Source organism: Balaenoptera ricei, chromosome 2 (assembly GCF_028023285.1).
Source record: "Balaenoptera ricei isolate mBalRic1 chromosome 2, mBalRic1.hap2, whole genome shotgun sequence".
Lineage (NCBI taxonomy): Eukaryota > Metazoa > Chordata > Mammalia > Artiodactyla > Balaenopteridae > Balaenoptera > Balaenoptera ricei.
In genome coordinates, this window is record NC_082640.1 from 112,126,578 (window position 1) to 112,153,580 (window position 27,003).

General features: G+C 45.1%; 4 non-coding genes across 4 annotated transcripts; all 4 read right to left on the minus strand.

Annotated features, from left to right (window-relative positions):
* Nucleotides 1-3,965: 3,965 nt before the first annotated feature.
* TRNAY-GUA (transfer RNA tyrosine (anticodon GUA)) lies at nucleotides 3,966-4,055 on the minus strand. Its single transcript is given in 2 exon segments — nucleotides 3,966-4,001; nucleotides 4,019-4,055. It is a non-coding gene; the product is annotated as a tRNA-Tyr (tRNA).
* Nucleotides 4,056-5,783: 1,728 nt separating this feature from the next.
* On the minus strand, nucleotides 5,784-5,874 carry TRNAY-GUA (transfer RNA tyrosine (anticodon GUA)). The gene is given in 2 exon segments: nucleotides 5,784-5,819; nucleotides 5,838-5,874. It is a non-coding gene; the product is annotated as a tRNA-Tyr (tRNA).
* A 2,757-nt stretch (nucleotides 5,875-8,631) lies between these two features.
* On the minus strand, nucleotides 8,632-8,721 carry TRNAY-GUA (transfer RNA tyrosine (anticodon GUA)). Its single transcript is given in 2 exon segments — nucleotides 8,632-8,667; nucleotides 8,685-8,721. It is a non-coding gene; the product is annotated as a tRNA-Tyr (tRNA).
* A 9,467-nt stretch (nucleotides 8,722-18,188) lies between these two features.
* TRNAL-UAG (transfer RNA leucine (anticodon UAG)) lies at nucleotides 18,189-18,270 on the minus strand. The gene has a single exon. It is a non-coding gene; the product is annotated as a tRNA-Leu (tRNA).
* Between the last annotated feature and the right edge of the window lie 8,733 nt (nucleotides 18,271-27,003).

The window sequence follows — 27,003 nt, forward strand, 5'->3', positions numbered from 1 at the left end:
CCTTGTCTGCTTTTGTTATAAAATTCATACTGAAAAAAAAAAAAAAAAATTCATACTGGCTTTTTCATAAAATGAGTCATTTTCATATATGTGTGGATTTTCTAGTTATTATCATTCTGGATTTTACCTCTCTTATATTTTGACTGAGTAAGTCTTGTCATCTTTTTTCTCTCTCCAGTATCACGAAGCAGATGTTTTCATATATTATTTCAACTTTCAGATTTCCTCAGTGATGAGGGTTAGTTTGAATATCTTACTATGTGATTCCCAGAAGCTTCTTCATTTGCTTTTCATCACAGAAAACCCTGGACTCTTTACATGGAAACTGTCACCTCTGGTTGTTACCTTAGAAGGAATTACGGACCTTTTTTTACCTTCCAATAAATCAGGTCTTTAGTCATTACTCCAGGGTGTCATTATTTATCAGAGCCTTCATCTTTCTGGAGCTGACGGTGAAATGCCTCAGGCTAGTAAATAATTTAACATGTGCTAGATGTCTGTCCTGTGCAAGGTACTGTGAAAAGCAAGGTGCTGCTGGTACCAAAATAAATATGAGATTTCCCCAGATTTCAAGAAGCTCACTCCAAAAGAGGATATTAAAGTATAATATCAGCATAGCATGATAGGCGGAAAGGTGAAAGTAATTAAGGAGTACCAAAGAGACAAAGAGGAAGAGGACAAAATTGAGACTTGAGGAGCTAGGAAAAGATTATGATAAAAGATGATCCTGAAATGAGTAAGAGAGAATGAGAAGGAATTTGATAAAAGAGGAGGCAGAGGGATCAAAGCAGAACGAGCATCTTGTTACTGTCCAGTGTTCGTAAACCCAGGAAACACGGCACATTTTGACTGAATCAAAGAGTTTGGGTGGAGGTGGGAATGGGGGGCATTGAACTGATTAAGCTGGTTACTTCAAATGTGATCCTTTCTGAGGCTCCAATATTTTCAGTAAAATACTAAGATGATAGGAAGAAAAAGCCACCAGTAAAAAGAGCAGCCCTTCCCATCTTCTAGGGCAGTGTTGACCTCCTGTTGAGAATGGGTCATGCTGCAGGGCCTAGAGGCAGGAACTCATTTGCTCTCTTTGTGACTTGGATTCCTGCCCTATTACCTGGCATACAGTGAGAGACAGTGAAGTTGCAACAATGGGAAAACAAGGAGCTTGCCTAGTAAGATACTGCTTGTTTTTTAGCCTTTCATCCCAGGTGTGGCTTCTCAGATGCTGTTCTTCTGCCTTGTAAAAATAAAGGGGGTGCCTTCTGATCCTGAGGAAGATGAGTCACCTTGTAGTATCTTGTGGCTACCATCCTCAAGGACCCCACCCTCCCCTCTTTTAGAGAGTTTAATTTATCTACAATGTACTTAATGATTTTGGCTTGAGCATGCTCTGATATTTAAATAAAGGGACTTTGCCACAAAATGCCCCAAGACATTTCGGTCTGTGTACAATATGGGATTGGCAGGCAAAAGGTGGACTTGAAAGGATTACACTTCTCATCCTCCATCTTGAAAAGACTGTGGTATTTATCCACACTCCCTTACCCACTACTGATTGAAAAACTGTTCCATTTGAAGCCAGGTTTTATGTTTCTTGCTTATAGATTTTACATGCAAATGTCATTTTACCCATCTTGGACCACATACTTCTTGATCACTTGTATTAGCATGAGTGTAGAGATGGAGGAGAGTGAAAAAACTTTGGTTTCTAATTAATCTCACTATTGAAAGGTAAACATTTTCATGTATAGCCTATGTATAACTATTTAATTATCACTGGGTATGGCCTGCATAGAGGGTTTTATTGATCCAGACATCATAGAGGCAAGACTTTCTGAGAAAGGCTACCTTGGTGGTAAACAGAAGTGATGTTGAGGTTTGAGAAAGAGAGAAGACAATTTCAAGAGCTCCTGAACAGAAATTTCCCAATTCCCCATTCCTGACAAATCTGGAAAGGAGGTAAACCCTTATACAACATAAGATTTTTCTCTCCTGGCATCAGCAATGTCTCTGCCTTCTCTGTCAGCTGATCCAAGCCAGGTAGTTGCAAAATGTATGTGCAGAGAAAATGACAGTAGGTGTGGGAATGGATGCAATGGAGGTGATTGTGGAAGTACAAGGACATTATGAACCTTTCTTCTGCTGGTCATTCTGGAAAAATAATAAACATATCACGTTAAAAAGCCATGGTGTCTTCTCCAAAAAGACTCACAAGGGATGTTGAGAAATCTTTCCCTTGCTTCTGGGGTGAGCAGCAACTGGAAATCAGGGGTATGATGAGATAAGTTAAAATTCCATGCACAATTATTTGTATCTTCATTTCCTGCTAGTCCTGGACTTCTCTGTATGCTCTAGTGATACCATATATAGTTACACAAAAAATCAACACTCTTCAGGTTTCTGTTTCTTTTCTGCTTTTGATCCACTCCGCTCACCTGATCACAGATCTACTACTCCTCTTCTAAAACTGAGCTGACTACAGTGCATTGCCTCTACCATGAGATCTTCCATATTTTCTATTTTGCCCTCCACCCCAGCCTGAATTAAAACTTCCTAAGATTGATTTTAATTTTACATTTACATGGAATATTCTATCTACCTCAATTGTAGTTTTCAGCACATTGTATTATAACTGTCTACTTCCATCTCTGCGTAACCTACAGTCAGAAATATTTTAGGGCAAGACCTATATTTTAACCTCTACATCCCTGGCACAAGCACAATACATGGTACGTATTAGGTGCTTATTAAATGGTTTGTGAACAAAACATACCTGAATACCAGTCCTAAAGAGTGGCAATTCTATTGAGTGAACACGACCTGGGTTGATGAGCTAAGAGGATGCAGGACTTACTAGTCCCCTTATTGATGCACACATGCCTTCATTCATAATTCTAAGAACACATTCTTAGTAAATACATAATGTTGTAAAAGGTAGAATTACAGGATGTCCAAGAAAGGCCCAATTCCATCACTGGTCTCACTATGTTAATTTCTGCATATGGTGACATTCAAGGCTGGGGTCTCTTTGTGGATACAGAGCAACAGAGTCTTCATATAGATCACCTGTCTGAGCTAAATAATATAAGCAGACTAGGAGATATCATTGCTCATAAAATAGCCAAAAATCTACATGAGCGCCGGGAAATATTAACAATACAAAAAACCTGAGGATTCTTAGCAGAAAAAAATCCAGGGATCAGATTGACAGACCACCTAAATAAGACACTGGGAGTAATAATTATCCATTAAACTACAGGGACCAAACAGCTGCATATTTCGGCTTAAATGTCATTTAAAAAGCAGTGAAGATTAGCAAATACATTCTCAAAAGGTAAATCCCTACAAATACCATGCTAAGAAGGCAACCATGGGAGTTTACTACATAGCTGGGTTTCTAAAAATTATAGTTCTCAGGTAAAATAAAAAATACCAACAGAAAAAGAAAAAAACATTGAGGAAAACAGACACATACATAAAATGACATGAAAAGTTTCACAGATGCATGCCAGGGTTATCCGTGGCCCGCCTAGTGGCCGGTATGGTTGCAGACATACAGGGCTTGCAGTAAACAGTTCCTCTGGGGCAACCTGTTTGACAGGGATCTGTCCATGATTAGAGAAGCTGTGGTATCAGATAGAGACAGCGCTGTCCTGGGCAGAAGGAGCAAAAGCAAGAGCTGTAGGTGAATAAAAGTATAAAGGGCTTTGGAGGTGGCGGGTCGGGGCTGGCTAGTTGCGGCTGCCCGCTAAAGCAGGAGCAATGGGGGCTGGGCCGTTTTGCGTTGAAGGGCATGGGTCAATGGATTTCAAGAAGTAGGTGTGTTCCTTGGCGACAGCCCACAGGTGGCTGTGAAGGTGACTCCGGAAGGGTTTTCCTGGCTAAGTTCAGCTGCTGACCTGCTGTAAGGGCCAATTTGCAGGGCTGGGCGCTAGGGGGTGGTGACGGGGCAAAAGCAACAGGGCACTTCCTTCGAGCCGGAATCGAACCAGCGACCTAAGGATATCCTCGTGTGTCAGATCTACAGTCCTCCGCTCTACCAGCTGAGCTATCGAAGGGTGCACGCTAGCTAGTGCTGGGTCCTTCATTTTTTCTGGAAACGACAGCGGCCAAGGCTCTGGAAGGCCCCGGGTGCAATATGCCCTAGGTTAATTGGAAGCCCCTTGGCAGGGAGCCGTGCACACGCCGGGGATCCGTGGGGGCCAGGCATCCCGGGGAGGCGATTTTCAGAATGCCTGGGCCCGGGCCGCCACCTGTTGACTCATTTTCTCTCCCCTGGGCTCTTTCCACAGGGAGAGACCAGGACGACAGCCCTCGGTGGCCAGAAAGCCGGTAAGAGGGTGAAGGGAATGGGGGCGTTGGTGAAACCCACACGGATGAGTGGGTCGGGTAGGGGCGGGCTTGCGGAGGGAAGCAGGGGAGAAGAATGCACCACCAGGCAGGCACGGTCGCTGAAGGGCCCTTGAGGAGTTTCTGAGCTAGCCCCCCGCCCCACCCAATCACATAGCCATCCCCTGGTGCTGGGGCGTCATCACCCCCGCCACGTAACCTCCACCCGACCCTGTTGCCCACCGTGAGCTGGGCTCACTTTTCCGCGCAGTGAGACTTCCTGGAAGTGAGGGAGAAAGGATGTCCCCATAAGTACCCAGCCGTCTGGCCCGCTGCGGCCCGTCTGGGGACTTGGCTCGCGTTCTCTGCCCACAGACCCGGATTACTCTGGCAGAGGCGGCCGCTCCCTGAAGTAGCTCAAGATTCTGTGGGCTTCCTGGACAGGCAGAGCACACCGCTGTCCAGGTCGGACCTTTTGCCCTCGCTCCGCGTCTTTGACAAACGTTTCAGATCCCATCTGGTGTGTGCCCGCCACCTGACACCACTCGCTCACCCACCCAGCTCAGGTCGCACAGAAGTACGGCAAGCCACACCCAAGTCACCTGTCCTCCGATGCCTGTGTCGCCACCCCTGATCGGGAGACCGGCAGGTCTGCACCTGCGAGGATGAGGGCCATGTCTGCGGAGGTCCCCTACTGCCTTCTGTGAGGCCCCAGACAGGAGGAGGTGGCCGTGCCGGGGCTCACCGGGGTGTGTCCAAGTCACCAGAGTCCACTTCCCAACCACGGGCACACCCCCCCCCCCGTTATATCTCCTAAAAACCAAAGCTAGTTCCCCCAAACCTGGGAACCTTCTCTCCCTCTCTCGAGGATGAGGGAGAGAGAGAGAGAGAGAGAAACGGAAGTTGGAGAGAGAGATGGACGGAGATACACAGAGACTGCAGTTGTTGGGCTAGACAGAAGAGAGAAGCCATGGACCATCCTAGGACTAGGCGAAGTAGGAAAGAGAAATTGAGTGGGAGGATTTTCAAGAAGAACGCCTTGGTTGTCCGCGACCCATGTGATGGCCCGTGTGCTTGTTGGGCTCCAGGGCTCGCGGTGGGCAGCTCCTGTGTGGCCACATGTTTGTCGGATCTGTCCACGTTGAGCAAAGTGGTGGTGGCAGAGGGGGCGCTGCTCTCCCTGGGGAGAGGTGAGAGAATAAAAGTGTTAAGGGCTTGGGAGGTTGACTGGCTGGCTGGTGGGGGCACTCTGCTAAGGCAGGAGCAAGGGGATGTTGTGGACTGAGGGGCATACGTCTGTGGATTTCAGGAAGGAGGGGTAAGTGGTTCTGGAAGGGCTTTGTTGGCTTTGTCCGGTGAGCATGAGCATGCTCTTGTAGTGCAGGCAGAAGGGCCAATTTGCAGGGCAGAGGCAGAGGGCGTGGCCATCATGATGGGGCAAAAACTACTAAACCACCTCCTTCGAGCCGGAATCGAACCAGCGACCTAAGGATGTCCATACGTCATCAAGTCTACAGTCCTCCACTCTACCAGCTGAGCTACCGAAGGGCGCACACCCTCACATCTACTGACAAGCACTGGGTCCTTTCTTTTTGCAGAAACGGTGGAGACCAAGGAACTGGAGCCTCACCGTTCCTCAAAGGGGAACACCGCCTCTAAGCTCCTCCCCCCATGCCCTCCATCCCACCCCAAGCCCCGCTCCCGGCTCTGTACACCCCTCAGCTCGCCACTCACTCCAGACAGAGGCCGTGGTGCCCACCTAAACCTAGTTTTACTTTTCCGCGCAGTGAGGGCTCCTGGGAAGTGATGGAGAAAGGACGTCGGGCTAGACCTGTCTGGGGACTTGGCTCGCGTTCTCTGCCCACAGACCCGGATTACTCTGGCAGAGGCGGCCGCTCCCTGAAGTAGCTCAAGATTCTGTGGGCTTCCTGGACAGGCAGAGCACACCGCTGTCCAGGTCGGACCTTTTGCCCTCGCTCCGCGTCTTTGACAAACGTTTCAGATCCCATCTGGTGTGTGCCCGCCACCTGACACCACTCGCTCACCCACCCAGCTCAGGTCGCACAGAAGTACGGCAAGCCACACCCAAGTCACCTGTCCTCCGATGCCTGTGTCGCCACCCCTGATCGGGAGACCGGCAGGTCTGCACCTGCGAGGATGAGGGCCATGTCTGTGGAGGTCCCCTCCTGCCCGCTGTGAGGCCCCAGACAGGAGGAGGTGGCCGTGCCGGAGCTCACCGGGGTGTGTCCAAGTCACCAGAGTCCACCTCCCAACCATGGGCACACCCCTCTCCCCTGTTATATCCCCCAAACACCAAAGCTAGTTCCCCCAAACCTGGGAACCTCCAATTCCCATGGGGGGTGGAGGGCATGGGCACATCCAATGGAAATCTTAGTATCTCTCTTTGGTCCCTGTCTGCTGGTCTCTGCATATGGTGACATTCGAGGCTGGGGAAACTTTGTGGCCACAGAACAGTAGGTTCCTCCTGAAGGACTCCCGTGGGAAAGCAGTGGCACTACTCCCTGGACCCTGGAAACTCCACAGCCCCAGGCTCAGCTCCTCTTGGTCAGCAGTGGGGCAGCGGGGAAGACTGCTGCTGCAGAGGAGACCTGGAGACGAAGATATGCGGGAAACGCAGTCTGGATGCAGAGGCAGAAGCCGAACCAAAAAGGAGCTCGCGGCCGCAAGGGTCAGGGGAGGGCAGCGGCTGCGCCCCAGGGCCTGCAGAGAGCCACACTCCCATCACCGTTCCTCTGACAGTGCTTTCCAACTGTATCTCCAGCCTTCAGGAGTTTCCCTCCCACAGGAGAGAAAAGAGCAAGGGCCACTCCTTGGCTTTCCTCTCTGCACCCACATGCCCTGACAACCCTCCCCCAACCAGCACCATCCCTGAAACCCGGCTCGGTGGCGGTGGAGGGAGGAGGGTGTGGAAGGCTGTAGCCTCAGGGGCCCAGCACTTAATTCAGCCAGCTGGTCAGAAGGCACAGGCCAGTGGCCTGTGTCAGGAGGACAGTCAGTGTGCGCCTCCAGGATCACACATCCGGCCACCAAGCCCCACTCCCTGGCCCTTTCTGCTCCCTGCCTTCAGCCACCATTATCTGCCCCCCGACCCCGGCCTTTTCCTACTCTCAGGTCTCTTTCTCAGGTCTCAGCCTTTCCTTTTGCTCACAAACTCCCTTCCTCTCCCCATCTCCCCCTCTCCCTTGCAGTCGCTCTCCCTCGGTCTCTCTCCGTCTCTATCTTTATCTCTGTCTCTATTTCTCTGTCTCTCCATCAGAAGTAGCAGGGGAATTGGTGCAGGGGTTTTTCCCACAACTGTACAGAGTGTGAGCAATCGTTGCTCTTGCAGAAGGAACTCAAACCTTCCTGCGGCAGCAAGAACAGGTGTGAAATTTTGAGGAATTTGAAGTTTTCCCGTGGCCTCAGCCTTGTTCTCTGACTGACAGGAGAGCTGAATGGGGCCTCTGAAGTTTTCATCGTGACTTCAAGCCTCCTCCCCTGTCCTGAGAGCCCTGGTGTCTTTTGCTTCTGCCAATGCCAGCGGCTCTTGATGCAGGCGCACAATTGGCAACGGCTTGGCAAACCTCAGGGTGGCAGTCCTGTCCCACAGTATATAAAGCAAATGGTGAAGAAGGTTTCCTGTCTCCCTAAGTCTATATATTTATGATCATTCAAGAGAGACACAGAAAGAGAGAACAAGTTTGAGAATGAGGGAGAGAGAGAGAGAGAGAGACAGTTGGAGAGAGGGATGGACAGAGATACACAGAGACTGTGGTTGGGCTAGACAGAAGAGAGAGGCCATGGGCCATCCTAGGACTAGGCAGAGTAGGAAAGGGAAATTGAGTGGGAGGATTTTCAAGAAGAATGCCGTGGTTGGTTGTCCGTGACCCATGTAATGGCCTGTGGCCAATGGCTGGTCGGCCTCCAGGGCTCACAGTGGGCAGCTCCTGTGTGGCCACATATTTGTCACGGATCTGTCCACGTTGAGCAAAGCAGTGGTGTCACAGCGGGCACTTCTATCCCCGAGGAGAGGTGCGTGAATAAAAGTTTAAAGGATTTGGGAGGCTGAGGGGTCTGGCTGGTTGGGGTAGTCTGTAGGGGCTGCTAAGGGTGTTTTTGGTTGAGAGGCATGTGTCTCTGGATTTGGGGAAGGGACAAGTGGCTCCAGAAGGGCTCTGTCGGCTTTCTTCTGTGAGAATGAGGGTGCTCTTGTAGTGCAAGGGGAAGGGCCAATTTGCAGGGCAGAGGCAAGGCGGCACTAGGCAGTGGTGGGCGTCATGATGGGCCAAAAGCATCAGGGGCACTTCCTTCGAGCCGGAATCGAACCAGCGACCTAAGGATATCCACACGTGTCAGGTCTACAGTCCTCCGCTCTACCAGCTGAGCTATCGAAGGGTGCACACTGGTAAGTGCTGAGTCCTTCCATTTTGCAGAAACGACAGAGGCCAACGCACTGGATGGCCCCAGGTACAACATGCTTTTGGTTGGTTGGAAGGCCCCTAGGCAAGGAGCAGTGCATATGCTGGCTCCGTGGTTGTCAGGCATCCTGGGGCGGCAATTTTCAGAATGCCTGGGACTGGACAGTCACCTGTTGACTCATTTCCTCTACCTCCCCGCCCTGTCCCTTTCTACACGGAGTGGCTGGATGACGCCCTTCCCAGGCCAGAAAGCCGGCAAGCGGGTGAGGGGAAAGGGGACGTCGGACAAACGGATGCGTGGGTTGGTTGGGGGCGGGCTTGCGGAGGAATGGAGCGCAGAAGAACGCAGCCGACAGGGTCACAGAAGACCCCTTGAGGAGGAGCACAGCCTCTAAGCGCCTCCCCCCATCCCACCCCAGCCCTCGCCCCCGGTTCTGTACCCCCCTCACCTCGCCACTTACTCAAGACCGGGACCGAGGTGCCCACGTAGACCTAGTCTTACTTTTACGCGCAGTGAGGCTTCCTGGGAAGTGATGGAGAAGGGATGTCGGGCCAGGCGGGCCGGGGGTGGAGGGAAGCGGATGGGGGACGACGACGACGCCACGCCCATAGGTACCCATCGGCCCGGCCCGCTGCGGCCAGCCTACGGACTTGGATCCCCTTTTCTGCCCACAGAGCAGAATTTTTTTCAGTATCTGTTTCTCCAGCATCCATCTTCCACTCCCTGCACCCTTCAGTTCCCTTCCTTCAGCCTCCTTTGTTTTCCCCACCTCCTTCCTGCTACCAGGTGTATTTCTGATCCCTAAGCCTGTGTTTTTCTCTCAAACTTTTCCCCTTCTTGTATATCTGTTTCTCACTTTCTTTCTATCTCTCAGGGTGTCTGGCTCTCTTTTTTGATTTTTTGGTCTGATTTTTCTCTGAAACTTTTTTTCACTGTTTCCTTCTTTGTTTCTCTCTCTGTCTCTTTCTCTTGCTTTTTGTCTCTTTTTTTTTTCTGTCTCTCTATATTTCTATTTCTATATCTCTATGTCAGAATTTGCAGTGTATTTGTTCCTGATTCACCTATTTTCAGCAGTCATTGCTCTTTCAGGTGGAACTAACACTTTCTGGGTGCAATGAGAGCAGTGTATAGGGCAATAGATATTATCTGAAGTGCAGGCTGAGAGAAGCCAGTGGGAAAATAAAGGGAGAGGTCCAGAAGTTTAGGAATAGTTATCCTGGATGTGTTTTTAATTATGTATGCTCAGATTCTCTTGGGCTTTTGCTGCAAGTTTCTTTTACTCTCCAGTTTTGAAGAAATCTTTAATGGCAATCAAAGAAATTTTGCTAGGATGAAACGTACGTATCTCTGGATTTAATTATTAATAAAGTAGTACAATTGGCTCACTGATTGTAACAAAATGTATTATACCAATGCAATTTGTCATTAGAAGGGAAAATAGTGGAAGAGGAGCATAGAGAACATATATATGAGAACATTCTTGACACTGTACTCAATTTTCTTTTACAGAAAACTGCCTCCAAACAGAAATAGTATTAACTGAAAAATTAATAAATTGATTTTGTCCATGTATATTCATTTATGTGTATACAACTGCTGGAAAGAATGTTCTTGGGTAAACAATAAAGGATGGCATCTAGTGCACAGTTAGAGGGGATGGTCTTAGCTAGGATGTTGGATACGTCATCCACAGTAACAGGAGGAATGAAAGTACTCAGGTGCCTGTAAATGGGTACCTTGTAGATGTTCTCCTGTGAATGCTTCTGTTTTCTTAGTGAAATAGAAAGCTGAGAGTGAGAATGTATGCTGAGGTATTGCTATTTTGAAGACACAAGAGAAGGGATGAAAGAGTAGAAGTGAAGGGATTGAGAAAAATAGTAAGATTGTTATGCATATGCACTTGAGATTATTGTCATGAATTTAAATTGAGACCATTTCAGCATCATTGGGTTTCTCTTCATTCTAGTTCAGCTAGGTGAGGGCACGTATTGAATGCTTACATTAAATAAAGATTGCTATTTTGTTAAGTGAGTTTTTCTAAGCAAAAGAGGGACAATCATATTCAGACCCCTAGATCAAGAATTCAGCCAGGAACTTGAAACTTCTCTTGGTGATTCTTTTAAGGACATGGGCCATCTTTGTTCCTTCACCACCTCCTGAAGGTGCTCCCTCCCTTGCCTAAAGATGCTCTCACCTACTAAAGGTGACCTCTCCAAAGGCACACTAAGAAAGGGGCAACACTTTGATTCAACCTGGGTTTCAATGGACATCAAATTCCACCCATCCACTCTCTGGGACCCCCAAAATATGGGCTAGGATCCAAAGTACACTGTACTTACAGTTCAAGCGGTGAAAATGTCTAATAGGAGTTCAGATTATGGGTTAAAACATTCTCGGGATCTCTGAGAGCAAACTGTAGGGGCAGTGAGCTAATTTTCCAAGTTAGTTGTCAAAGATGCTTGATTCAAGTCTGCAAGAATTGAAACATCTCCATCATCCCTGGGGCATTGCCTTTTTGCTGAGTCACATCTCGGGACAGTCTCTCTCAGACCCTCTCTGTCCTTCTCACTTCCTGGCAGAGACAGATGCAGAGGGAAGGGTAGGAGCTCCATCAGGATATCAGAAATAGGGCTTGGGCGTGAGGAGTCAGAAACATCCCAGAGCAAACAGACCAGTGGGGAGCTGAGGACCCGAGGAGCTGATTCTAAGGTCACTGATGTACTCCAGCAACAGTACACACCCAAGGGCCTGCACCGGCACTCTTGCCAAAGGAGTTAACTCTTTTTTTTTTTTTAACATCTTTATTAGAGTATAATTGCTTTACAATGGTGTGTAGGAGTTAACTCTTGAAGTTTGCTTATAGACTGCGCAGGAAGCTTGTGTGAGTTTCCATTATGAGGAAAAAAATGAAAATAAAATAAAAACAAACACCACTCACTGTTTTCTCCACCTTTTTATCAGTCTCCTTTCACATGTGACAGCTTTCTCTTCTGGGGTTACACCTGTACTTAAAACTTCTGTTTCTTTTTTTTTTTTTTTAATTCAATGCCCCTGTCCATTTTTATTTTATTTATTTTATTTTTTTATTATTTTATATATTTATTTGGCTGCATTGGGTCTTTGTTTCTGCGCGCGGGATTTCTCTAGTTGTGGTGAGCAGGGGCTACTCTTCGTTGCGGTGTGCGGGCTTCTCATCACGGTGGCTTCCCTTGTTGCAGAGCATGGGCTCTAGGTGTGCGGGCTTCAGTAGTTGTAGCACACAGGCTCAGTAGTTGTGGCTCGCAGGCTCTAGAGTGCAGGCTCAGTAGTTGTGGCACATGGACTTAGTTGCTCTGCAGCATGTGGGATCTTCCCGGACCAGGGCTCGAACCCATGTCCCCCGCAGCGGCAGGCGGAGGCTTAACCACTGCGCCACCTGGGAAGCCCAAAGCTTCTGTTTCTTACCTAACCCTATCCTCCTGATGAACTTCATCCTTTAAGACTTATCAAAATTATCAAAACTTACTAATTGGCAAAACTTTCCCAAGCCCTATCTGGCCAGAAAACAGGAACCCGCTTGCCTTGAAGGGTCTGACCTGAACCTCACTCTGGTACCCTCCGTAACTTATCTCAGCCCCAAACTGAGGACTAGAGTAGTATTCCCGTTATTAGACCTCAGTTCTACAACGGGCAAAGCTGTTACTTAGCAGCGGTGGGATTCGAACACCCCACCCAAAGTAATTGGAGCCTCATTCCAGTGCCTTAAACCGCTCGGCCACGCTACTTGGCATTGTGTGATATTGCCTATTCTTTCCCATACTACCTACTTTCTTTTACGTTTCAGCTGTGCTCTATACAATGTGTTCTCGAAATCCTAACTTTATACCTCAAGAGCAAGTGGAGGAAGGGTTCAGGGAACAGCGGAGGCTTATCACAAAAACTTACTTTCCTCATCGGCTCTGAATTTTTCATCTTTCCACCCAGTGCTTAAATGGGAAGAACTTAGTGGACGAATAATGAGTGAATTGAATCTGTGCCACACACTAGGCTGTGGGCCTTCTGTAGGTGTTACTACGTTTTATTCTTTTAGGCTTCCTCTCAGTCTCGCCACAAATTTCTTAGAAAGACAAACGAAGGCTGACGCTAATTAAAGCCACAAAAATCCTATCTTCGAAGGAGCATGACTTACCAAATGGCGTTTTAGAGCATTTGCAAATGCTTGCGCACCTACTTAAAGCTGGAATCTAACCAACAACCTAAAGATGCCACCGGAGTTCTACAGCGCCGCCCCCCTCCCCCATTTTACCAGCTGAGGCATCAAAGAATGCACACATGGGGCTCTGCTGAATTATTTCTTCAGAGAAGCAGAAGCCTCTCACATTGTTTTATACTCTATTCCTAAGACACCTAGAGATGTCTTCTGCTCTCATAGAGAGCAGATGCTCACGCCGTTGGAATTTGACGGTTTTAGGACCTTAGGGGTCGCCCAGGTCGCCACGTTGACATCTCTGCGTTACAAATCCACCCTCTTGTTGCTCCGGAACTTGTGCGGGGGGCGGGTGTGGGGGGTGGGAAATGTGGATGTGAGCAGAATGCAGCGCTCAAGTTCCCTGTTGACAAACTCTGCTCCCCTGGTGGAACCGTCAACGCACCGCGGAGAGCTCTGCCCAGGGCTCCCGAAGGATCTCCGTCTCTAGGCCTCCCTCCTAGCCCAAAGACACAACGTGCTCATTTCTCCGAGAAAAACGTTTTGGTGATAGAAGTCCTGCAGCTCCACAGAGGCCTGACTGGGGCTTCCGATTCTGGCAGCTGTCCCCTCCCACCAGGCAGTTTTTACTATCACAGAATATTCTGTCCTCATGCACAGATCACCATCGTTTAATGGTTGACGCCATTTTTCAGAAGATCATTCAGCGTCCTTCAGGTTTTTAACCTGGCACATCACATCCAAAATAATAATTAAATTCCTAAAGCAGTAGTTCTCAACCCTGGCTGTACAGGAACTTAAAAAAATTCCGATGTGGACACCACAGCCTAGACCAATTACATCAGAATCTCTATGGGTGGTATCCAAGCATCAACGTTTTGTAAAGTTTCCCAAGTGCAGCCAACATTAAAAAAAAAAAAAAAAATGCAGTGCAGGAGGATACTCCAAGAAGCCTGTTCTATTCCTTTACGGAAATCTCACATGTCCTGCCTGTCAAGTCAAAACCTGCTTGGCCCGCAGCTCTTTCTCTGGACACCTCCTGGGACACGGCCAAGAAATGTTATCGCTGGGTTCAATGCTTGGATGGCAGCTGCCAAATGCCACCTGGCTACTGTTGTCCAATCACGGAAAAGATAGTGTGCTCTACATCTTACCAGTCACTAGACTTTCAATAAAAACAAGGTAAGGTTGTTATAGATTACAACGAGGAACCACATATAAGAAGGGCTCTTCCCCAGTCCCTCTAAATTCCTGTCTTTCAGTCCCGTTCTTTCACACGTCTCAGGATGATCCAAGGCTTCTAACTCCCTTATTCCCACCCACACACCTAAAGTGAGCTCTGGACTTAAAGCCTTAGTACTAGGAGCAAATATATCCCTGAAATGACACCTGAGAATAGGTTTTCCGGTTCATGATTGCGCGGATCCTAAATCGTTCATTTAATCGTCAGAGGCTGTCTTAATCAACATAGTCTAAAAGTACTGGCTTCTCTTTGACCTTTGACACGGCGTATAGAAGAGATGAGACAGAGATGCTGCTCCCAGAGCCATTGCGCTCTTCCCAAAGCTTCTGCCCAGGAACTGCGGGGAATGTTGGGGGGCGGGGAACCTTGGGGGAGGGTCTGGCACCAGTCTCAGAGCCGTCTGCACCAACACTGGAGATTTTCTTCACCTGAGACGAGATGAAGGGAGCGCAGGCCCTGCTCACCCCTGACCTTGTCAGAGACCCCACCCTTGAACCACCGCTATAAAGCTCTCATCAAATCCTCCCGGGTTGGGACACATAGTTTTCGAGGACAGGAGCCCACTGTGTCCCCCTTTGCCTGGCAAGGCGATAAAGCTATCCTTTTCTACTTCACCCAGAACTCTGTCTCCGAGATTTGATTCGGTACCGGTGTACAGAGGCAGAGCTTTTGGTAGCAGGGTCAGTGAGAACGGCTGTATTTTCTTTAAGGATTAGTGTTGGACTCTTCTGGATAACACCTGAACACGCCCTCGGGTTGAGTGGCTTCGGCCTAGACAGAACTCTTCTAGCAGGTGGGGCATGGACCTCTGAGGACAACGTGCGGGGTTCCGCGCTCTCACTGTTCCTGTGCTGCGTGGATTTCCAGTCAGTCTGAGCAAAGTGGCAGGGCCAGGAAGGGAGAGACACTACTGAAACCACACACCTGCGAACTCAGGACCACAGGTTGTTCTGGGAGCTGGCTGAGTCACTGACCACTGCTGCCCTGGCTCCAGGACTTCGTTCTATATTCCTTGAAAATCTGTAGCTGACACCACACTCACAGATGAGCAGTAGCTTCAGGTCTTTCGTATGTGGGTTGATGGAGGATGGAGCTGTTAGCAGTGGGGAAATGTACTGGGTTTAAAATGTTCTGCAATAAAACTCAATTGGAAAAGTGAAAAAAGGACATGAAAGCCTATGTAAAAATCCGATGGAATCTACAGAAAGCTATAACAAATAATTGAATCTAGAAAAGTTGTAGAATACAAGATTAATATTGAAATTAATTGTATATATTACTGTTTATACTATATATACATATAGAGAGAGTATATACCATATATATGTGTGTATATATATGTACATATATATATACACACACATATATATATAGTATCTAGCAATGAACAATCAGAAATCAATTTTGGGGCTTCCCTGGTGGCACAATGGTTAAGTAATACACCTGCCAATGCAGGGGACACGGGTCCGAATCCTGATCCGTGAAGATCCCACATGCTGTGGAAAACTAAGCCCGTGTGCCACGACTACTGAGTCTGTGGTCTAGAGCCCGCAAGCCACAACTACTGAGCCCGTGTGCCACAACTACTGAAGCCCGCACGCCTAGAGCCCATGCTCCACAAGAGAAGCCACCACAATGAGAAGCCCGCACACCGCAACGAAGAGTAGCCCCTACTCGCCGCAACTAGAGAAAGCCCACACGCAGCAACAAAGACCCAACACAGCCAAAAATAAATAAATAACATAAATAAATTTATTTTAAAAAAAAAGAAATCGGGGCTTCCCTGGTGGCGCAGTGGTTGAGAATCTGCCTGCCAATGCAGGGGACAAGGGTTCGAGCCCTGGTCTGGGAAGATCCCACATGCCGCGGAGCGACTAGGCCCGTGAGCCACAATTGCTGAGCCTGCGCGACTGGAGCCTGTGCTCCGCAGCAGGAGAGGCTGCGATGGTGAGAGGCCCGCACACCGCGATGAGGAGTGGCCCCCGCTTGCCACAACTAGAAGAAGGCCCTCGCAGAGAAACGAAGACCCAACACAACCATAAATAAATAAATTAAAAAAAAAAAAAAAAGAAATCGATTTTGGATTCTTTTAAAAAGCAATCCAATGTACTATAGAATCATTAAATATGAAATACTTAGCATTAAAACGTGTACACTTGTACACCGAAAAAAAAATGCTGAGAGAAATGAAAGAAAACCTAAATACAAGGAGAAACATTTTGTGTTTGTGAATGAGAAGACAATACTGTTAAGATATCAATTATCCTTAAATTGATTTATAGGTTCAATGCAATCCAAATCAAAATAACAACAGGTTTTTTTCCCAGAAAATGACCAGCTGATTCCAAAATTCATATGAAAATCCAAAGACGTAGCATGCTCCAAACAACTTTGAAAAGAAGAACAAAGTTGGAGGACTCACTGTGCCTGACCTCAAGACTTATAAATCTGCTATAATCAAGACCGTAGTATTGGCATTAAGATACAAAAAATAGATCTATGGAACAGGAGTGCAGAGGTAGAACCACACATGTATTATCAACTAATTTTTGACAAAATTTCAAAGGCAATTCAGTAGAGAAAAGTAGTCTTTTCAACAAATGATCCTTTAAAAAAACACAGTTTTGATCCCTACTTCACACTGAATGAAAAATTAACTCAAAATGGATCAAAAATCAAAACTATAAAATATTTAGAATAAAATCTTTGTCAATTTGTGTTGGGGGAAGATTTCTTAGATGCAACATTAAAAGCATGATCCATCAAAGAAAAATTAAGTACAATGATTAATTGTACTTCATAATATTAAGAACCCCTGCCCTTCAAAAGACACTGTGAAGAGATTGAGAAGACAAACCAAACACTGGGAGATAATACTGTAGTTGCACCCTCAGTCTTTAGGGAGGATTTTGCCTCATAGGGGACATTTGACAATGTCTGGAGACATTTTCGGTTGTCAAAACTGGGACAGTACTACTGGTGTCTAGTGGGTAAAGGCCAGGGACGCTGCTAAACATTCTGTAATACATATGACAGGCCCCCACTACAGAGATTTATCCAAAATGTCACTATGGTAGAGGCTGACTAAAGTAACAAGTCACAAGGACAAATTTATCTCTTGCCTCCTTTAGGGCATGGGCCAGTCAGGACTATCACCACCTACTAAAATGAACCGATGACTCCTTCTCAAAGGCTTGAGGAAGGGACAACGCCTGGATTCAGACCTGGGGGCAATGGGTGCCAAACCGTGCCCAGTGTACCTTTTGGGTACCAAAGGCAGTGCACATGGGGCAGGAAAGTCATTGTCCAAAGGTCAGAAAGTGAGAATGTTCTTTAAAGAGCTCAAATTCTGCCTTTGAATCCATCCTAGGATATCTTGCGGGCTGTGGCGGGGGGGGCGGGGGGGCGGTCAGGGTACTCTTCCTTGGCTGGCTCAAGCCTGGGAATTGAATCACTTCCCTGAGCTGGTGAGCAGTTGCCTCCCTCGATGATTCGCTTCCTGCTTAACCCATCTCCTTTACTGGCCTGACTTTACCACCTTTACCTGGAGGGAGAGACGGGAAGAGAAATGGTGGGGGGGGGGGTGCTCTTGTAGCGGGGAGACCAGTGGAAAAATAGAGAACATCCCGTAGGAAACTGTAGGGGTCCCAGAGGCAGTCAGCCGCAGAAACTGCACAGGGACACTTTGCATCTGCCCGAATTTTGCCGGGTTAACACTTAGGAGCAAATGATGAGACAAAGTCTCACTTCACTCCCCGCTCTCCTCCGTGCCCCACCCCAGAGTCTGTAGAGTCTTCCTCCCCAATTCAGCCCGCAGGGAGGGAGGCTGTCGTTTAGATTGGATCGGTTCCTGCTTCCGGGGAGCCTAACCCCACCCCACCCCGCCGGTTTCAAGGGTCTCCACCTTTCCTCAACTTGAACGCCCCAGCTAAATGCCACACCTTTGGCAAGTCCTTATCCGCTCCTGTAGTGAGGACACGGGCAGTGATCGCTTGCGATTAAGAAACAAAACCTTGGCAGCGGTGGGATTCGAACCCACGCCTCCAAAGAGACTGGAGCCTAAATCCAGCGCCTTAGACCGCTCGGCCACGCTACCAAGCCTACCCCAGAAAATTCTGTACACTTGCTAGTTATACCTTTCTGCCTTTTTTTTTTTTTTTTTTTTCCCGCGTTGTCTTCTACTCCCTGACCCGAAACCATGATTCTAGGTATCACCAAGGGACACTAAGAAAGTTCCTCTCCGCTCTCCTAGGACTCGAACCTGCATTCACCCAACCCAAATAGCTCTTCTCACTCCAGGAACTAAAAGGGAAAGACCTTCAAAACCAAGTATCCGCTCCCGAAGCGCAGCACTTGGGATCTAGAATGTAACATCTTTCCGAAGGCGGGTCACGTCAGCTTCCGCCTGGCGCCCAGTAAGCGCTCAAAAACTGTTGAAAGGACGAATGAACTCCTTGATTTAGACTCCAGATCACTTGGGGATCGCGGTGGTGGAATAAGAAAGAGCCAACTGTCTTTCCCTGTCACCCACCGCGCGCCGCGACTTCAATTCTTTGTTAAATTTTGAGTTTGATACTTTTCGGTTCTGAAGCCGGGAGAGGAGTCTTCGAGTCTCCAGAAGGCATGCCCAGTGCGTGCGTTAAACGACTGGGAAAAAAAAAAAAAGAAAAAGAAAGCTTGTCTCCTAGTTCCCTTTTGCTTCTCTTGGCCGAAAGCGCAAATAGCTGACGCCAATCAGTGCCCGCTCCCTAGTGTCAGCCCAAGCAGAGTCTGCAGTCTTCCTTCCCAGTTCAGCCTGCGGGAAGGGAGGATGTCTTTTAGGTTGGATCGGTTCCTGCTTCCGGGGGGCCTCCAGTCCCTTTTGTATCTCTGCGTCTCCCATTTCTGCGTCTCCCAGAGAGGTCCCGTTCCCCTGCGCAGCTGTAGCCATGTGGCGGCTATTATTACTGGCGACTGCGGAAGGAGACGGACTGAGACGTCCTTCAATAGGGACTGAGGCCGGATTCTGAGCCCAGACTGGTACTCAGGGCGCCCAGGATTCCTGAGAACTCTCATGCTCCCGCTCGTCATCCTACCTAGAAGCCCAAGCCTGCCGGCCTCCGGAGGGGAGCCTGGGAACGGGGCCAGAATAGGCGAGAGAATTAGCTTTACACTGTCACGCCTCTTGACACGGAGAAGGGTAGCCACACATCAGTTCTCCAAATGTTTGAGCATCTGTCTAGGGTCCACCAAACTTGAGTTTCCATGTTCCCTATGTGAAAAGGAATTCTTGCTGCTTTTAATTACAACGAAGTGGAAGTTACAGAAGGCCAAGATGCTATGTCTCTTTTGCTACTGTGTGGCAGTAGCTGAGAATTATTTCACAACTACTGCCTAAACTTGCGGGGGGCGGGGGGGGGGCAATAAAAGTCATTGCAGCAGAGATCGGTTTTGTATTTTGGAATTCTAACAGGTGACTGAGCAAAAGGCTGGGTGATGGGATTGGGGGATGCTTGGGCCAATTTTCTGCCTTCTAAGGGTAGAAATTGTGGTTCCCTGGTGATATCTGATCACATCCTTCATTTGATAAAATTAAAGCTATTTGGGGGGCAAATTCCACCAAGAGCTTTAAACGGGGAGGTTGTATATGTATATGTTCTGTGCTTCCCTCTCTCTTGCAAATATGCAGTCTTTGTCAGGGAAGAAGCGCCCAGAATTGGCTTACTTCCCTAAGAATAGACAATTGTCATTGCCTCTTAATTCCCCCAAGAGAAGGGAAAATTAATCCCATGGTGGTGTTGGAGGTTCCCACGACACATAAAGGGGATTTTCCCAGAGCCTCCAGTAAAATTCTATGGTTTTTGTTTTGGGTGGAATTGTGTCCCTCCAGAAGGATATATAGAAGTCCTAATTCCCAGTGCCCCAATATGTGACCTTATTTGGAAATAAGGTATTTACAGAAGTAATCAAATTAAAATGAGGTCATTAGTGTGGGCTCTAATCCAGTATGACTGGTGTCCTTATAAAAAGGGGGAAATTTGGGCATAGAGATAGAGATCTCTTCCTGAAGTCCCATAAGTTTCAACATAAAAGTGAAGGGAACAGGGATTGCAGGAAGACTGCTAACTCAGATTCTCTGTGGGATCTCTGTAAAAGAACCTCAATGTATTTTCAAGGGTAGTAGAGGTAGACATATGGGGGCTGGAGCTCCCTGCTGGTGTGGAAAGAGATCACTGGAGAGGGGCATCTCACCAGTGGTAGAGCGGTGGCCCTCAAATGTTAGCATGCATCACAATCACCTGGAGGGATTATTAAAAAGACAGATTGCTAGACTCAACTCTTGGAATTTCTGATTTAGAAGACCAAGGGCCTAAGAATTTATATTTCTAACAGGTTGTTAGGTGATGCTGATGCTACTAATTCAGGGACCATGCTCTGAAAACCACTGCAGCGGAGATCAGTTTTGTATTTTGGAATTGTAACAGAAATGAGGAAGGCAAACGGAAGGAGTCAAAGATGTGCAGACTTCTTGAAAGCAGAGTTCAGGGAAGAGATGTGTGCTCAATATGGTGGCAGTGGGGAAAAAATGAGAGGCCTTGGATACAAATGAGAGGGAAAAGCCTGGCAAAATAGTAAAGACTACTACTGTTAAGGACAAGGAAAAGGTCTTTCCAATACTGGTGAACAGTACCAGTCACTTTATGACCCTTAAGACATGAATAGAATGTGGACCCAAGGATGCCCAGGACTAGAAACACTAGAGGTCTCAGAAGAACTACGCAAAAATGGAATCCAATGGTGCTATCTTCTGAAGTCTCTGGTCACATGTATTTGTCTTACTGGGCATGGCATAAAGGCAGATGAGTGTGCAGGAGAAACTAGGAGAAATGCTTGCACCCTTACCCTCTCCTAGGCCACATGGAAAGCTTTGCACATGTCCAAATTAATCAACTGAGGTCACCCTGGAAACTTGATACCAGAGATCTTTCTCATCTGTGAAAGAACTTTAGAGACTTGAAGCCTAGGAAGTCTGAGATCCATGAACAATGCACCTGCAAGATCTTGGCCCAAGAACAGGGAATCTCATCTACCCTTGATCTTCTATGTCCAAGTGTATTTTTTATCATGTCCATTTTACGGACTTAGACAAGGTAGAGTTCACACCCTTGTCAGTAGTGTGCAAAATACTTGCATTCTCCTTTGAACCTTAGAGACCTAAGGATGTCTACCAGGATATGCATCCTACAGTCCTTCATTCTATCAAATGAGTGATTGACGTATGTGTCGACTGAAAAAACATGTACAATGTGAGAGTTGTGAGTTAGTTTTATTTGGGGCAAAATGAGGACTATAGCCTGGGAGACAGCATCTCAGATAGCTCTGAGGAACAGCTCTGAAGAGGTAGGGAGGAACTCAGTATTGTATATGATTTTAGTGAAGGGGGTACATGCAGTCAAGCACACATTTTGGCAAGGCTTGCTGCTAGTCACAAGGAGCAGATGTCTCTGTTAATTATTTTAGTGCTTTTCTAGATGTAAGAAGATGCAAGAATTTGGGCTCGTAAAATCTTCTCCTGAAAATATCTAACTATCTGAAGGCCTGTTTTGCCAGTTTTTCCCAGAGCACAGATTGCCTCATTCCTGATCTCCACCCTGAACTCCTTTCAGGGTGTGTTGAAGGTCAGGGACTGCAGTGGCTAGTGACTTAATCCTTGTAGAGGCAGATGGCAAATGCCAATTTGTAGTTGGCATATGCATAGTAAACTTTATTCAGATTTTCTTTTTTTTAGGAATCTATCCAGTTACCTCCCAGTACCAGATATTGGTTACTGTGTTCATAAAACCTTCGAAGTCCTCACTGAATATTTTGTCTTCTTGTTTAATACTTACTGAGAGAGGATTGTTCAAATATCCAATGATGATTGTGTATTTTTCTATTTCTTCTCTCAGTTCTGTCAACTTTTGTTTCTTACCTTTGAAGACATGTTATTAGATACATAAAAATTCAAGGATATTGTGGAGGGTTTGTTTAAATAGAATTTCTTTTCAGGGCAGTTTTAAGTTCACAGCAAAATTGAGTAGAAAGTGCATAGAGTTCCCACACACATGCACAGACTCCTCCATCTTCAGCATCCCACACTAGGGTGGTACAGAATGGTACATACGTTACAATCAATGAATCACACTGATACATACTTATCACCCCAAACCATAGTTTACATTAGGGATCACTCTTGGTGTTACAAATTCTATGGATTCTAACAAATGTATGACATGTATCTACTGTATCAAATAGAATAGTTTCACTGCCCTAAAAATCCTCTGTGCTCTGACTATTCATCCCTCCCTCACCCCAACCCCTGGCAACCAGTGATCTTTTTGTTTTGTTTTGTTCATAGTTTTGCCTTTTTCAGAACATCATATATATATTTGGAATCATACAATATGTAGCATTTCAGAAGGGCTTCTTTCATTTAGTAATATGCATTTGAGTTTTTTGTCTTAGTCAGCTCAGGCTGCCATACAAAATACCATAGACTGGGTGACTTGAACAACAGAAATCTATTTACTTACAGTTCTGGAGGCTGGAAGTCCAGGATCGGGGTGCTAGGATGGTCGGATTCTGATGCAAGCTATCTTCTGGCTTGCAGGCAAGCACTCTGTCCTCACATGGCAGAGAAGGAGAGAGAAAGAGAAAGCAAGCCCTCTGATGTCTCTTCTTATAAGGACACTGCTCCCAGCTTGAGGGCCCCATCCTCATGGCCCCATCTAACCCTACTTACCCCCAAAAGCCCCATCTCCAAATACCATCACATTGCGGGTTAGGGCTTCAACATATGAATCTGGGGGAAACAAAGGCATTCAGTCCATAACAGTTCTTACATGTCTTTTCATGGCTTGATAGCTCATGCTATAGGTCTTAGTGCTGAATAATAGTCCATTGTATGGATGTACCACAAGGAATATTGTGCTTTTGTATATAATTGACCCTTTTATAATAAAATATTCCTCAATATCTCATATAGTACTTCTCACCTTAAAGAATCTGTTGTCTGATATTGATATAGCTACATCATCCTTTTCCTTTAAAGAGTTTTCAATGGTATGTCTTTTCCATTTTTTTACTTCCAGCTTATCTGTATGATGGAAGAAATTTTCATATATTTGAATTCATAAATTCAAACTTTTCATAAATTTCCATATATAAATGTTTAAAACATTTGCATCATCACAAGTCATTCTGGCTTACACAGTTTGGCTTGAACTTTACACTAACTAGAACAGCCTGTCTTATGACCTGTCAAGCATGCATTGTACATCTGCTTTAACCATTAAAGAAAATAATGTATTGTAAAATCAAAATGGAATAACTGTTGTTTAGGTCTCCTCTTGTAACTATGCAACCATTTTGGACCCCAGCCAATCCTTGCTTAACAAACACCCTTACTTCTTGCCAGCTCCAAACCTAAATCTTGACAAGCAACTTACATAACTTTGCAGTTTTTGCCTATGTAAGCCTCCATTTTATAGGTTGGTGGAACACAGTTCAATTGCTTCTTGAATCTGTGTCTCCTAGGATACAGTCCTCAGTTTGGAACAAATAAAACTCTTTTCTCTTTCTATTGTTCATTGTTTATTGATTATTTCTGTCAACACTTGTCTTTACATTTAAAATGTGTTTTCTATAAACAGCATAGAGTTAGATCTCATTTTTACTCAATCTAACAATTTTTGCTTTTAACTACAATATTTGTAACATTTACATTAAATGTAATTTCTGATACAGAGGAGATTGAGTCTACCAATTGTTATTTGCTTTCTATTATTCCCATCAATACTTTAAAAAAATAACTCTATTGAGGTATGATTTACATACCTTAAATTCATCTTTGTAAGTATACAATTCAATGATTATTTTAGTAAATTTACCAAGTTGTACCACCATCACAATAATCAAGGTTTAAAACATTTGTGTCATCACAGTAAGATCCCTCTTTATCTGTTCTTTGTTTCTTTATTCCTTGTTAACTAAGAATTCCAGGAACAGAGACCTGGTTGAGACAGAGAATAAATGCTTTTATTTGGGGTTTGTTAGGACTGCAGCCCAGGAAGCACAAATTCAAGGAAGCACTTGAATTGCGTTCTATTGGATTACAAAATGAGGGAAGCTTACAATGGCAAAAAACTGTGGGGTTACATAAATTGTTTGTCATGAATTAGAAGAAGTAAGTGTGCTTATTAAGCAAGGATTGAATGGGGTTTGAAATGATAACATAGTTGTGACATGGGTGGGGGACATTTTGAAACTACAAGGTTGTAGCTAGCAGCTGCTAGCAGATATATATATATATATATATTTTTTTTTTTTTATTGGAGTATAATTGCTTTACAATGTTGTGTTAGTTTCTGCTGTACAATGAAGTGAATCAGCTATATGTATACATATACCCCCTCCTGCTTGGACCTCCCCCCCATCCCACTCATCTAGGTCATCATAGAGCACCCAGCTGAGCTCCTTGTGCTATACAGCAGGTTCCCACTAGCTATCTATTTTACACATGGTAGTGTATTTATGTCAAACCTAATCTCCCAATTCATTCCACTCTCCCCTTCCCCTCCGTGTTCACACATCCATTCTCTAGGTCTGCATCTCTATTCCTACCCTGCAAATATGTTCATCTGTACCATTTTTCTAGATTCCACATATATGAGTTAAATCGACAGATGAATGGATAAAGAAGATGTGGTATATATAAATATATACATATACATATAATGGAATATTACTCAGCCATAAAAAGGAACAAAACTGGGTCATTTGTAGAGATGTGGATGAACCTAGAGTCTGTCATACAGAGTGAAGTAAGTCAGAAAGAGAAAAACAAATATCGTACCAGATATTGTTTTGAAAATGACAAGTAATGTCCTTGAGTTTGATACAGTTCAGAAAGTTCAAGTTCTCAGTGATTTGGGAACGTTTCTGAAACCACATCCACAATGGGTACCTGGCTCCATTTTGGATGCCTGAAACATAGTTACTCCATTTTGATTTTTAAAATAATCTTAAATATATCATCATTGTCCTTTTCTGACTTTCTTTGTATTAAACAAGTACATTTATCATTCCATTTATCTCCTCCATTTTGTTTTACTTTTAGTTATCATTCTTTAAGTTCTTAACCTTAAATTTACTAAATGCATCATTTTTATTAGTCTACCTGAAATTAACATTTTAATCTTATCCCAGACAATGCAGAAAACTTACAATGCAAGAAACGTATTGCAGATGGCAGAATTTCCTTCTTTTTAAAGGTTGAATAATACTTCATTGTATATATGTATACCATATTTTCTCTATCCATTCATCCATCAACATTTAGGTTGTTTCCATATCTTGGCTACTGTGAATAATTCTGCAATAAACATAGGAGTTCAGATGTCTGTTTGAGATACTGATCTCATTTCCTTGGGATATAAATCCAGAAGTGGAATTGCAGGATCATAAGGTAGTTATATTTTTAATTTTTTTCAGTATCCTCCATACTCTTTCCATAATAGCTCTACCAATTAACATTCCAACCAAAGTGCACAATGGTTTTCTTTTGTCCACATCCTCACCAACAGTTGCTATCTTTTGTCTTTTTGATAAAATCCATTATAGCAGGTGTGAGGTGATATCTCATTGTGGTTTTGATTTGCATTACCCTGATGATTAGTGATGTTAGTACTTTTTCCTTTATCTGTTGGACATTTGTATGTCTTGTTTTAAGAAATGTCTACTCAGGTCCTTTACCCATTTTTTAATTGGTCATTTGGTGTTTGGCTATTGAGTTATATGATTTTTAAAAATATATATTTTAGGTATTAATCACTTATCAGATATATGGTTTGCTAATGTTTTCCCCCATTTGGTAGAAAATATTCACTCTATTGATTGTTTCCTTTGATGAACAGAAATTTTTAGTCTGATGCAATCCCCCTTGTCTATTTTTGCTTTTGTTGCCTGTGCTTTTGGTGTCATATACAGAAAATCATTGCTTAAACCAATGTCGAGAAGTATTTCCCCTATGTTTTCTTCTAGTAGTTTTATAGTTTTAGGTCTAACACTTAAGTCTTTAATTCATTTTGAGTTGATTTTTGTATAAGATATGAGACAATGGTCCAATTTTATTCTTTTGTTTGTGGATATCCAATTTTCCCAACACCATTTCTTAAAGAAGCTATCCTTTCCCTATTGTGTGTTCTTGGCATCCTTGTCAAAGATCAGTTGAATATACATATGAAAATTTATTTCTGGGCTCTCTATTATGTTCCATTGATCTATGTCTATTTTATGGTAGTATGTCACTATTTTGATTACTGTAGCTTTGTAATACATTTTGAAATCAGAAATTATGTCTCCAGCTTTGTTCTTCTTGCTTAAGATTGCTTTGGCTAGTCAAGAGTTCAAAGAAGACAAAGAGATCAAAGAGAATAAATCCAGTCCTTGTAAGAGCTGTAAATAAACACTGATATTTACTAAAAAAAAAAAAAAAAAAAAAAAAAAAAAAAGGATTGCTTTGGCTAATCAGGGACTTTTGTGGTCCCATATGAATTTTACGATTTTTTTCTATTTTTGTAGGGAATGTAATTGGGATTTTGATAAAGATTGCACTGAATCTGTAGATCACTTTGGGTAGTTTGGATATTTTAACGCTATTAATTCTTCCAACCCGTGAACACAGAACACTTTCCACTGAACAGATGTTTAGAAAACAAAGGTTGTCCTGTTATGCAGATAAGTTTCTTAAGTGGGGCTTCTTTCACTAGAAAGTGTGTATGCTTGAGGGTCTGAAATCATGAATTGGCCT